General features: G+C 41.8%; 1 long non-coding RNA gene across 1 annotated transcript; it reads right to left on the bottom strand.

Moving 5' to 3' along the window:
* Nucleotides 1–9,953: 9,953 nt before the first annotated feature.
* On the bottom strand, nt 9,954–11,460 carry LOC141039245 (uncharacterized). Its single transcript, XR_012200173.1, has 3 exons — nt 10,982–11,460; nt 10,685–10,899; nt 9,954–10,583 (listed from the first exon to the last, which is right to left on the bottom strand). It is a non-coding gene; the product is annotated as an uncharacterized lncRNA (long non-coding RNA).
* Between the last annotated feature and the right edge of the window lie 846 nt (nt 11,461–12,306).

Here is a 12,306-nt window from a genome sequence, read left to right on the forward strand (position 1 = left end):
TTGAATTACAAGCATCTTCGTTACCTATTGATGAATTCAAAACCCCTTTGACCATTTCATCAAAACACGAAGATTCCAACTCCATTTTTCTCTCTTCTGTCCATTGCTGGAACTCTGAAGTTTGCATACCTACTAGCATCCTCTGGATCGACAAATTACTTTGGACTGTATCATATACAAGTCCTAGCTTTCATTTCCATCAGATGGAAATCCTTTTATCATCCATGTTTCATATCTCATGATTGAAATATGTATTAATTGCTAGTTCAACCCGAACCGACTTTAAGCATCGCTACGATGAAAACAACCTCATCGTATTATTTCAACAAGTCGAGCTTTATGGATAAAACATTTTATCCGTATCAGTTTTAAGTTCCATAAATATTCGTTAGACTCTAAGTCTTCCGAAAGGTGTATCAAGGTTTTAATCTTGAATCACTTATATGGAAACTAACTCGGGTTGTATTGGCATTTAGCCAATTCCGGAGTCAGGGCCCATCAACGCTTCCTTGTGTATCGTAGGTATAATGTTGTCTAACAACAATATCTCGTTTGCGCACCTGAGAGGTTTGCACGAGCCTTGCCTAGGTGGTTCAGCTGCAAGTTCGACCGAAGTTCATACATTTTATTGTAGAGACTTCTGTATCAGTCGCAGTAGGAAAATCTGGAATTTCTTCCAAGGTCTCTTTCCTTTGACCTGATGAAGATACTGTTTATCTCGTCGAGTTGCACTATTCTCCCACTCACCTTTTAGAAAGAACCATTCTCTTTAAAAGCACACCGTTTTGCGGCAAAACTATTTGCCTCGGTATAGTGAGGGAGGAATACCCAACATTTTGGTATAACCTACAAAGTAGCACTTGTCTGATTTGGAATAGGTTTGTAACCTTTTACACAAGCCCCATATTCCAAATGTTAAGAAAAGATATAACATGGTTGGGCGTACCATACCATGGCTTCATTTCAACAGACCCGATGTAGCTCTTTTCAGTGTAAAAGCCGAAGTCTCTAAAGCATCACTTTAAAAGGGATAATGGCAAATTTATTTATGTCATCTTTGACCTTACCATGTCATAAATGGTTTGATTACATCTCCACGGACTTTCCACTTGCAGTGGTGTTCCGGGAGGTGCAAGTTTATGAAACCCCTTTCACAGCTCATCAGACATTCGCTAAACATGTAACTCAAATATTCCTTTGTGCAATCAAATTGCAGAAACATAATTTTCTTGTTACAATAACTTCTACTTCATTTTTGAGAACCTTTCGAATGATTTCAAAAGATCCAGACTTACGTCTCATCAAGTAAATATCCATATAACTACTTGAGTCATTTCTGAAGATAAATAAATCCACCACTAACAACACTTATCGGACTACACACATCAAATGTATGATCACTAATAAGTTTGTTGTTCGTTCCTTATGGCCTGTGAACGGTATTTTAGTCACTTCAATTTTCGGAGGAAAGTTGCAAGTGTCAGATGATTCAAAATCAAAAAGACTTCAAAATCCATCATAATGGAATTTTCCATGCGGGTTTCTCCAATGTGACCAAATGTAGTGCCACACTTGTGTGGTATTCTTTTAGTCTTGCGACATTTAGCGTCAGTGTTATGGATGTATCATATTACCCTCAATATTCATAACATACGTCCCATCGATGATGGAAGTATGGCCCTTATGTTATTCATAATACTTAACAACAATTGTTGTTTTTATGAACAACTCTTTTGCAACAAACATTGTGCAATGGGCTAGAGTGTATGAAACTCTAAAATGAATTATGAAAGTAAACCCAGAGGTATTGTATTATTATCAATATTCATAACATACATCTCATTCATAATGAAAGTATGGCCCTTGTGTTATTCATAACATCGAACATAAAAAGTTCTCTTATGAACAACCTTCTTGCAAGATGCCTTATGCAATGGGATAGAGTTTGTAAAACTCTAAATGAATTATGAAAATAAATACAGACGACAATACACCGATGGAAGGTATAGTAACATTTACTATGTTCCCTGTGTATACCTTAACCTCATTTCTAGCTAGTCTTTCAGGCCATAGTAGTTCTTACACCGAGTTGCAACAGAATGCAATCGAGCGGGCATTTTTGTGATGAACTCACAATACCCAAGAATTAGTGATTAACATGTTAAACCATAATTCGCAAGAACTATATCTTTGACCAGCCTTCTATACATCAAAAACTTGTATGACATTCATATATGAGCTGGATATTCTAGTCTTCTTTCCTTTTGCCTTTATACTTCTAGCAGTTTAACTTTTAGTATTTCTCCTACTCTCAGAAGAAGCACCCAACTTAAGAGTGGCATTAGCCCCGGACTTCCTAGGCGTGTAAGTCATACTAACACCCTTTGGACACTTCCTTTCTCTTTAAGTTGTTGTTTTATTCACCTTTCATTATATGACAGGCGTTCTTCTGGATCCCTTTCCCAACAGTCAAATGCATAGTAAACACTTTTACTAATACTTGCAAACAAACATTGCTTTGTTTGTATCTGAAAATAATTTTCAGTTCCATGAATATCATATAACTATCCCAACTTTCGAAGTTTGGGTTTCATGGAAGCAAACATATTCCACTTGACCGTAACAGAATTCTAGCTTTTGGATCAAAGGACGAGAGTCACATGATCCATAGCATTAGCGGGAGGATACGGAAAGCATGCGATAGGACAAAGTCCTTCTCGGCACTTTTGAGGACAATCCTCATATTACGGTACCAATCGTAAAGTTTTAACCAGATATTTAACAGTTATTCAATTTTAACAGGGAAGGTGGAAACGCGAGTCATTATTCTACAACTATTTTGCATATAACACTTAGACAATGTTCATAATTAATTGCACTAAGAATTAAACATGTTAATTCAACAGTGCGCTCCCACTCAAATCAATATCTCTCAAAATTGATTGTGAGTGATACAAGACCCACATTTCAATTGTTCGCCATTGGTGTAACACCACTGATGACGAAAAATCTCAACCGGTAGGCCAACTTGCCAATCACATCTCTATGTGACTCTTGTTCATCTTTCGATGCGTGTGTTCCGAGCTCATGACGGTCATGCCTGAACGTCAAGACAACCAAGTGATCTCGCTGCGAGGTCTCAACTCACCCGCCTCACACTTCTCTAATCGTTCGTACCCGTGTGACACGGCGCACCCCGAAAAGATAGGTGCCGTGACGGTGCTACACTTGGGAGAACACTAACTACTCGGTATTTTAAGTGAGAGATCACCCTAATAAAAGCGACTACCGCGCAATCAAGAAGGGTGCATCATAAGGGATAAACATCTCAAGCAATTCATAACAGCATGATATGGTATAGCCCTTTCTGACGTAGAAGTCTTTCATTTCTTCGTCTTCAGCATTCGCGTCGGTGTTCACCTTCGCGAAGATTGCCACCACCTTGTCGATGCACCAGATAATATTGCTATCTCTATAGCTAACAAAATAATGCATTACAACAAGGTTGACACGCAGGTCATTAAAGTGCAATCATATGGCTCCAACCATCATGCCGAATCATGACACGCAGGTCATGTTAATCAAATTACATCATATAGTCATCTCATACATAATCGAATTAGTATGAACACTGCTATACCACATCATATGCACATCCTGCAAAACCAAGTTAGACGCCTCTAATCGGTTTATGCAAAATTTATTTTACGTGGCTTCTAAGGTTTTGACTTAAACCGCAGCGACCAACGTTTTATCATCAAGTATGATTATTCAAGTTGCTAGATTAACATCTCGGGGTGTATGAAACACGGGATAATTAAATCTTGAGCCCCATAATAAACTTCGTCATACGCATGACCCCCGTGCAGATCATATCTGCAATGCCCTTTCATCTGCGAATTTCATCTTTCTTTTGACTACGACAGAACCCAAAGAACTGATAGCACTTCCATGATCAATCAGGATCACGGATTGCCAGAACTTTGTCAAATTCCACCATGCTGTCTCGAGATTGAGCAAACGCAAATTCTAGAGAAGCAACAAGAACCTCGGGTAACAGATTTCATCTGTCACCCGCATAAATAATTTTCAGCAATAGATCTCATCTACTACCTAATTATATTATGCAATACCCATACATCTCCATGTATTCTAGATCGAAACCTGCATCTACGCATAGCACGGCTCTTGATGCCACTGAAGGGGAACGCGACAGAAAACAAAAATTTTCCGACCTACGCACCAGCCCAGGACCACTATGGAGACTGCATACATGGTTTGATCTTTTTCGTTACCGACTCGTAGCGCAGCGGGAAGTAGAGTCGATGACGATCGGCGGTGCAGATCCCCGCAGCTAGGATTTACAACCTCCCAACCGCGAGGATGTATACCCTCATCTGCTCCTCAGACAGCCCTCCGGGAGGCGGTCGAACAGCCCCCCGGACGGTGTCGCGGACAGCCCTTCGGGAGGACCTTCGAAACTCGAACGGTCACTCGGACAGCCCTTCGGGAGGACCTTCGAAACTCGGACGGTCACACGGACAGCCCTTCGGGAGGCACTCACGAACTAAGACCGAAACTACGATCTCTCTACAGAGTTGCACACATACGGTGTCATCTATCCGGCAGGGCTTCGCCGTCCAGAACTAGTTCCTGCCGGAACCCAGACAACCTTACGGCTCTACGAAACTCTTTTCGTGGGAGGGAGAGAAGAAGCCAGATAATGCATGGCATGTGTATGAGAGCAAGGGATGAGTGTGAAGGGCTGCCCCTCCACCTCTATTTATAGGAAATCCCAAGGGGGTAGGGTAGTTTCACAAAAAACCCAAAATGCACATGAATGAAGTCCTTCCACAAGGACCTAGGAGTGAAACCAAGGAACAAGAGGGTCCCCAAGGGGGGATACCCCATGTGGCCGGCCACACCCCCATGAGGGGCCCAAAAAATGGCTCCTATCCATCCATGTCATCCCCAAGATCTTTTGGAGCAAAACCCCAAAAGGTGGCTTTCCATAAAGTAACCATAAAGCTGATTTTCACTATTCACGACGACATTTTTCAGCGTCTGATCGAACTGAAAATATTTATGTGGGCTAAGAACATTTCCAGTACCCACTAAAATGATTTTCAACGCGTTCCGAAACAATTCCGGTTTTAGTGATTTTCATCTGCGAAACGCATCTGAAGTGGCTCCGGCAGCTCCGGAACATTTCCGGTTTTTATCTCAGAAAATTCCAAAAAGCTTCCAGAATGATTCTGGCATCCTCCAAGAATTATCAGGCATGTGCCGAAACCAATTTGACTTAATGGTGTATCCTGAAACAACTTTTCGGTATCATCGAAACTTATCCGATGACCTCTCTCTGCGGTACGATTCCGCTGTCCGAAACTTTTCGGTGTCCGAAACTTTTCCGGTGATTTTCTCTCAGACTCCCTGTCTAGTATTCAGCAGATAGATGACCCTTAAGCGTGTGACCCTATAGGTTCGGTGAAGTATAGACATGACCCGGAACCCCTTCCGATCAATGATCAACATCGGAGCCGTGGACACCCATATTGACCCCTATACCCACACGAATAAATATTCGAGTGAACCTCCAGTTGCCGTGTGCTATTCCTGTTGCTTCGCGATATGTTACAAATACCCGAGGTGAGACATGTTGGCATTCCCGTGGATCAACAACTTGTCCACTATGCTAATTACCTCGTTACCGGTATTGTTCTCTTTTCTCGTTATATCGTGTTCCGGCATCCCCGTGATCAAATCACAAAGTGTCTGGCCAGACGATGATGGATACCGTAACACCGAGAGGGCCCAGAGATATCTCTCCATCGTCGGAGGAGCAAATCCCAATCTTGAGCTATCAAGTTACTTGACACACTTTTCCATGAACCCGTAAGCCGCCGTAATAGCCACCCATTTACGGATGACGTTTAACAAACCCCAAAGTTCATGAAGCAAGCATGAAGAAACTCGATACTCTCATGGTCTAAGGAATCATGCAAACGTTAACCATCTCTGTGTTATGTACCAATAAACTTGTGACGAATGAATCTCATAGCATAACATCAATCCGGGTCGATTCAACACAAATGTTCTCTTAACATTGTGCCCTCAAAGTTGTTGGCATAGACATGCCCATGACCAGGAAAACAGAATCATCATGCAACACTTGAGCTAGTCTTAGAGGCCAGACTAGGAATACTTCTTACCGTTTATTATTCCACACGTGCATTTGAGTCTTCCTCCGAGCCTCGTGGATATTGCAGACTCGAGAATCATTGCAGTTATAGCATGGAACATAAACATAATTATGAACTCGGAGATAAATAATATCATTTATTATTGCCTCTAGGGCATATCTCCTACAATAACACCATATGAACTATGGTTTAGAGAAACCTAAGCTGTCGTTTCTTAAAAGTTTGGGGCTACGACGCTTATGTGAAAAAGTTTCAGGCTGATAAGCTCGAACCCAAAGTGGATAAATGCATCTTCATAGAATACCCAAAACAGTTGGGTATACCTCCTATTTCAGATCTGAAGCAAAAGTGATTGTTTCTAGAAACGGGTCCTTTCGCGAGGAAAAGTTTCTCTCGAAAGAATTGAGTGGGAGGATGGTGGAGACTTGATGAGGTTATTGAACCATGACTTCAACTAGTGTGTAGCAGAGCACAGGAAGTTGTTCCTGTGGCACCTACACCAATTGAAGTGGAAGCTTATGATAGTGATCATGAAACTTCGTATCAAGTCACTACCAAACCTCGTAGGTCGACAAGGATGCGTACTACTTCAGAGTGGTACATAATCCTGTCTTGGAAGTCATGTTGCTAGAAAACAATGAACCTATGAGCTATGGAGAAGCGATGGTGGGCCCGGATTCCGATGAATGGCTCGAGGCCATAAAATCCGAGAGATGATCCATATATAAAAACAAAGTATAGACTTTGGAAGAACTACTTGATGGTCGTAAGGCTGTTGGGTGCAGATGGATTTTAAAAGGAAGACGGACAATGATGGTAAGTGTCACCATTAAGAAAGCTCGACTTGTCGTTAAGATGTTTTCCGACAAGTTCAAGGAGTTGACTGCGATGCGACTTTCTCACTCGTAGCGATGCTAAGAGTCTATTGGAATTATATTAGCAGTTACTGCATTATTTATGAAATCTTGCAGATAGGATGTCAAAACATTGTTTCCTCGATGATTTTCTTGAGGAAAGGTTGTATGTGATACAACCTGAAGGTTTTGTCAATCCTGAAATATGCTAACAAGTATGCAAAGCTCCAGCAATCCTTCTAAGGACTGGAGTAAAGGCCAGTTCTTTTGGTGGCTTCTAGAATAAGCTAAAATAAGCTGCCCCCTACCGAGCTTATTCTAGAAGCCCAACCAAATTTATTCTTTTAGAAGCCTAGTAGTTGAGACTTGACTAGTAGGCTTCTAAAATGAAAATTTTGGTTGAGCTTCTAGAATAAGCTGGGTAGGGGGCAGCTTATTCTGGAAGCCCAAAAAAGTCAGGAAAAGAACTGGCACTAAGCATCTCGGAGATGGAATGTACGCTTTGATGAGATGATCAAAGATTTTGGGTTTATACAAAGTTTATGAGAAACTTGTATTTCCAAAGAAGTGAGTGGGAGCACTATAGAATTTTTGATGAGTATATGTTGTTAACATATTGTTGATCAGAAATGATGTAGAATTTCTGGAAAGAATACATGGTTATTTGAAAAGTGTTTTTCAATGGAAAACCTGAATTAAGCTACTTGAACATTGAGCATCAAGATCTATAAGGATAGATCAAAAACGCTTAATAGTACTTGCAAATGAATACATACCGTGACAAGATTTTGAAGGAGTTCAAAATAGATCAGCAAAGAAGGAGTTCTTGGCTGTGTTACAAGGTGTGAGTATTGAGTAAGACTCAAGACATGACCACGGCAGAAGAGAGAGAAAGGACGAAGGTCATCCCCTATGCTTTAGACGTAGGCTCTACAATATGCTATGCTGTGTACCGCACCTGAAGTGTGCCTTGCCATGAGTTAGTCAAGGGGTACAATAGTGATTCAGGAATGGATCACATGACAGCGGTCGAACTTATCCTTAGTATCTAGTGGACTAAGGAATGTTCTCGATTATGGAGGTGGAAAAGGAGTTCGTCGTAAAGGGTTACGTCGATGCAAACTTTGACACTAATCCGGATGACTCTGAGTAGTAAACCGGATTCGTATAGCAGAGCAGTTATTTGGAATAGCTCCAAGTAGCGCGTGGTAGCTGCATCTACAAGATGACATAGAGATTTGTAAAGAACACACAGATCTGAATGTTGCAGACCCGTTGACTAAAACCTCTCTCGTAAGCATAACATGATCAAACCCTAGAACTCATTGAGTGTTAATCACATGGTGATGTGAACTAGATTATTGACTCTAGTAAACTCTTGGGTGTTAGTCACATGGCGATGTGAACTTTGAGTGTTAATCACATGGTGATGTGAACTAGATTATTGACTCTAGTGCAAGTGGGAGACTGTTGGAAATATGCCCTAGAGGCAATAATAAAATGGTTATTATTGTATTTCCTTGTTCATGATAATTGTCTATTGTTCATGCTATAATTGTATTAACTGGAAACCGTAATACATGTATGAACACACAGACCACAACATGTCCCTAGTAAGCCTCTAGTTGACTAGCTCGTTGATCAATAGATGGTTATGGTTTCCTGACCATGGACATTGGATGTCATTGATAACGGGATCACATCATTAGGAGAATGATGTGATGGACAAGACCCAATCCTAAGCATAGCACAAGATCGTGTAGTTCGTTTGCTAAGAGCTTTTCTAATGTCAAGTATCGTTTCCTTAGACCATGAGATTGTGCAACTCCCGGATACTGTAGGAATACTTTGGGTGTACCAAACGTCACAACATAACTGGGTGGCTATAAAGGTGCACTACAGGTATCTCCGAAAGTCTCTGTTGGGTTGGCACGAATCGAGACTGGGATTTGTCACTCCGTATGACGGAGAGGTATCTCTGGGCCCACTCGGTAATGCATCATCATAATGAGCTCAATGTGACTAATGAGTTAGCCACGGGATCATGCATTACGGAACAAGTAAAGAGACTTGCGGTAACGAGATTGAACGAGGTATTGGGATACCGACGATCGAATCCCGGGCAAGTAACATACCGATAGACAAAGGGAATTGTATACGGGATTGATTGAATCCCCGACATCGTGGTTCATCCGATGAGATCATCGCGGAACATGTGGGAGCCAATATGGGTATCCAGATCCCGCTATTGGTTATTGGCCGGAGAGGTGTCTCGGTCATATCTACATGGTTCCCGAACCCGTAGGGTCTACACACTTAAGGTTCGGTGACGCTAGAGTTGTTATGGGAAATAGTATGTGGTTACCGAAGGTTGTTCGGAGTCCCGGATGAGATCCCGGACATGACGAGGAGCTCCGGAGGTGAAGATCGGTATATTGGACGAAGGGTATTGGAGTCCGGAATTGTTCCGGGGGTACCAGGCTATGGCCAGCATGTCCGAAAGGGGTTTCGGAGGCCCCGGCAAGCGTTGGGGGGCCTTATGGGCCAAGGGGAAGGGGCAAACCAGCCCACTAAGGGGCTGTGCGCCCCTCCCAACCCCTCTCACGTAACCAGGAGAGGTGGGGGCGCCACCCCTAGGGCAGCCGCCCCTCCCGGCTTGGGGGGCAAGTTTCCATCTAAGACCTGACACTACTAGAAAAAGGCTTACTAGTGGCGCACCAGTTTTGCCTACTAATGGCGCACTACTGGTGCGCCACTAGCACCACGGCACTAGTATTTTTTACTAATGGCGCACCAGGCAGTGCGCCATTAGTATAGGCCACGGTGCGCCATTAGTATGCCTCCCAGTGGGCATGTGCTTTGCCATACTAATGGCGCACTGCTGGGTGATGCGCCATTAGTATCCTTTGGCATACTAATGGCGCACATTTGGGTGATGCGCCATTAGTATGTATATTAGGGATTTTTTTCTTTTCTAATATTTGCACAGATTACAAAATATATTATTGGACAGAATATAAACAGCACCACACAGCAACAGCAGATTCATCGAATACAATAGAAGATTAGTCTCCGAATACAATTCATCATATAAGTCTCTGAATTCAAAAGACCGAACAAAGATAGAACATTACAAGTCTCGAGACCGCGAGTAGCGAGTTTGTCGAAAGTAATACTAATCCTAACAAGTCCTACTAATCATCATCATACAACTTCTACTCGTTATTAAGGACCGAAAATACCCTATTTAAGGTAAAATAGCATAAAACAATATAGACCCTGACTCTCCATTATGGAGAATGGAGATCATCCTGTCTCCAATTCTTGCGCGGCGCTTCCTTTTGCTTCCAAGAACCTCCTTACGACTGTCCATACATTTTTTCCATTCTCTGATTAGCATGTCTCCAGTTCTTCTAGAAATCCGGTATGGACAGTTGAGATTCGTAGGATGACCTGGATATAAGTTCAAAACTTGAAGGCTGCCATTCTGATACATCAAATGAGGCACACAATCCTCTGGGATTCTCTGTTGAAAAACATAGTAATAACTTCATAGTTAGCAATGATGTACTAGTTTTAGAAGTATGCAAAAGATGCACGGATGTCGTAATAGTAAAAAAATCTTACCAGGGTATCTCCATGGTAGTTACCGTAGTTCAACACGTGCACTAGTGGCACGTATTGACCATAATGTTGAGGAGTTTGATTGTAGATATTGTAATTCTCAAGATCGGTACAAAATCCGACCAGATGATTTTTCTCCTGATAAGTTAACTCGGAGCCATCGGTGTAGTGGGTTTTGTCTACCATTTTCCGCACATTTTTTGAACAATCAAAATAAGCTGTCAATGGAAATAAGTTGTCAACTATTTTGAAATAAACAATATAGATTAGTTAATAATTAACTATGTTTGACAAACTCACATAGCGGTAGAACTGGAGGCGTATCAACAAGGACCCAAATGTCCATATTGTCTTGGTCGATGCCAGGATCACCAAGATCCATGGTGACAAGCATACCCTCATCAAAACCATACATCTTGCAAAATGCTTCCCAATTTTTGCAACCAAAATGGGTTACGCTCTCAGCATTATACAGATTTACTTCAAAATCCACATCATGATGTGTCCTTAGGTGAATTTTCTTCGTTTCAAAATTTTCATGATCTTCAAAATCCATCCTCTCCAAGACATAGCGTCTTGCATGGCATGGGATAAACTATACTCGAATTGTAAAAGATGAAATTACACGTTGAAATAGTTGAAGTCATGCTTAATTATGAAAAAAACACTTGTCGTCGTTGCGTACCGTTTCAACTTCGAAGGTCTCCTCGAGCTTAATGCTGAAGCGCCGATCATCGTCCAGGTGAGGCCTGTCGCACAGACCTCGACCGTCGTGGCACCAGTCGCACTCCCCCGAGAGACTTTCGTCGTCCGATGACGACATTTCCTATGTTCATAATTCAAAACTACATCATCTCTGTTGGGTCCAATAAGATAATCCACAGTGTGGTGAAAACACGCCCATCCAAATAGAATATGTGGTATGGGCTTTTTTAGTAGGTCATCCTACCAGATTAGGGTTTATCGATGACGAGCAACTGACATTAGTAATAACTATGAGTAGATATCACACTTCTATATGTATAACACAAGAGGCAGTTGATCCTACTTAATTAAGTACTAAGATACCCCGGCCCATGCATTAGTCGGAAGTGCCCCATATGTCCTATTTTTAGCAAAGTCATGCTAAAATTCACGGAAAATTTCAGCATGACCTTTGCTGAAAATAGGACATATGGAGTACCCGAATTTGCCGGAACGGAAGTTAATCGACATTCCGGCAAACTCAAGGGCCTCTCGGGGTACCTGCAAAATCATCACGACACGATGGTCGGAGACAAAACCCAGCAAACTAGCAATTGATGGATCAACACGTAAAACATGTCCAATAAGAGCATATAATTCAACAACTCCACTGAAAATGAGAGCTGAAAGATGCAGGGAGCACAAACAGCTCAGAAAAAGGATGCAGGGAGCACAAAGAGCTACACTCTGAATCTTTTATCTATTTATACCTCTAAATTAGCACTCCGATGCTAGCCTTGACAAATGATCCCACTATGTTGTTTGCTGGAATCTGCAAAATGATCCCACTATGTTGACAAATGATCCCACTATGTTGTTATACTTGAGAACACTGTAACAAAATCAAAACCACAATAAACAGTGGTCAAATACAGAAGAAG

Source organism: Aegilops tauschii, chromosome 1 (genome assembly GCF_002575655.3).
Source record: "Aegilops tauschii subsp. strangulata cultivar AL8/78 chromosome 1, Aet v6.0, whole genome shotgun sequence".
In the NCBI taxonomy this organism is placed as follows: Eukaryota; Viridiplantae; Streptophyta; class Magnoliopsida; order Poales; family Poaceae; genus Aegilops; species Aegilops tauschii.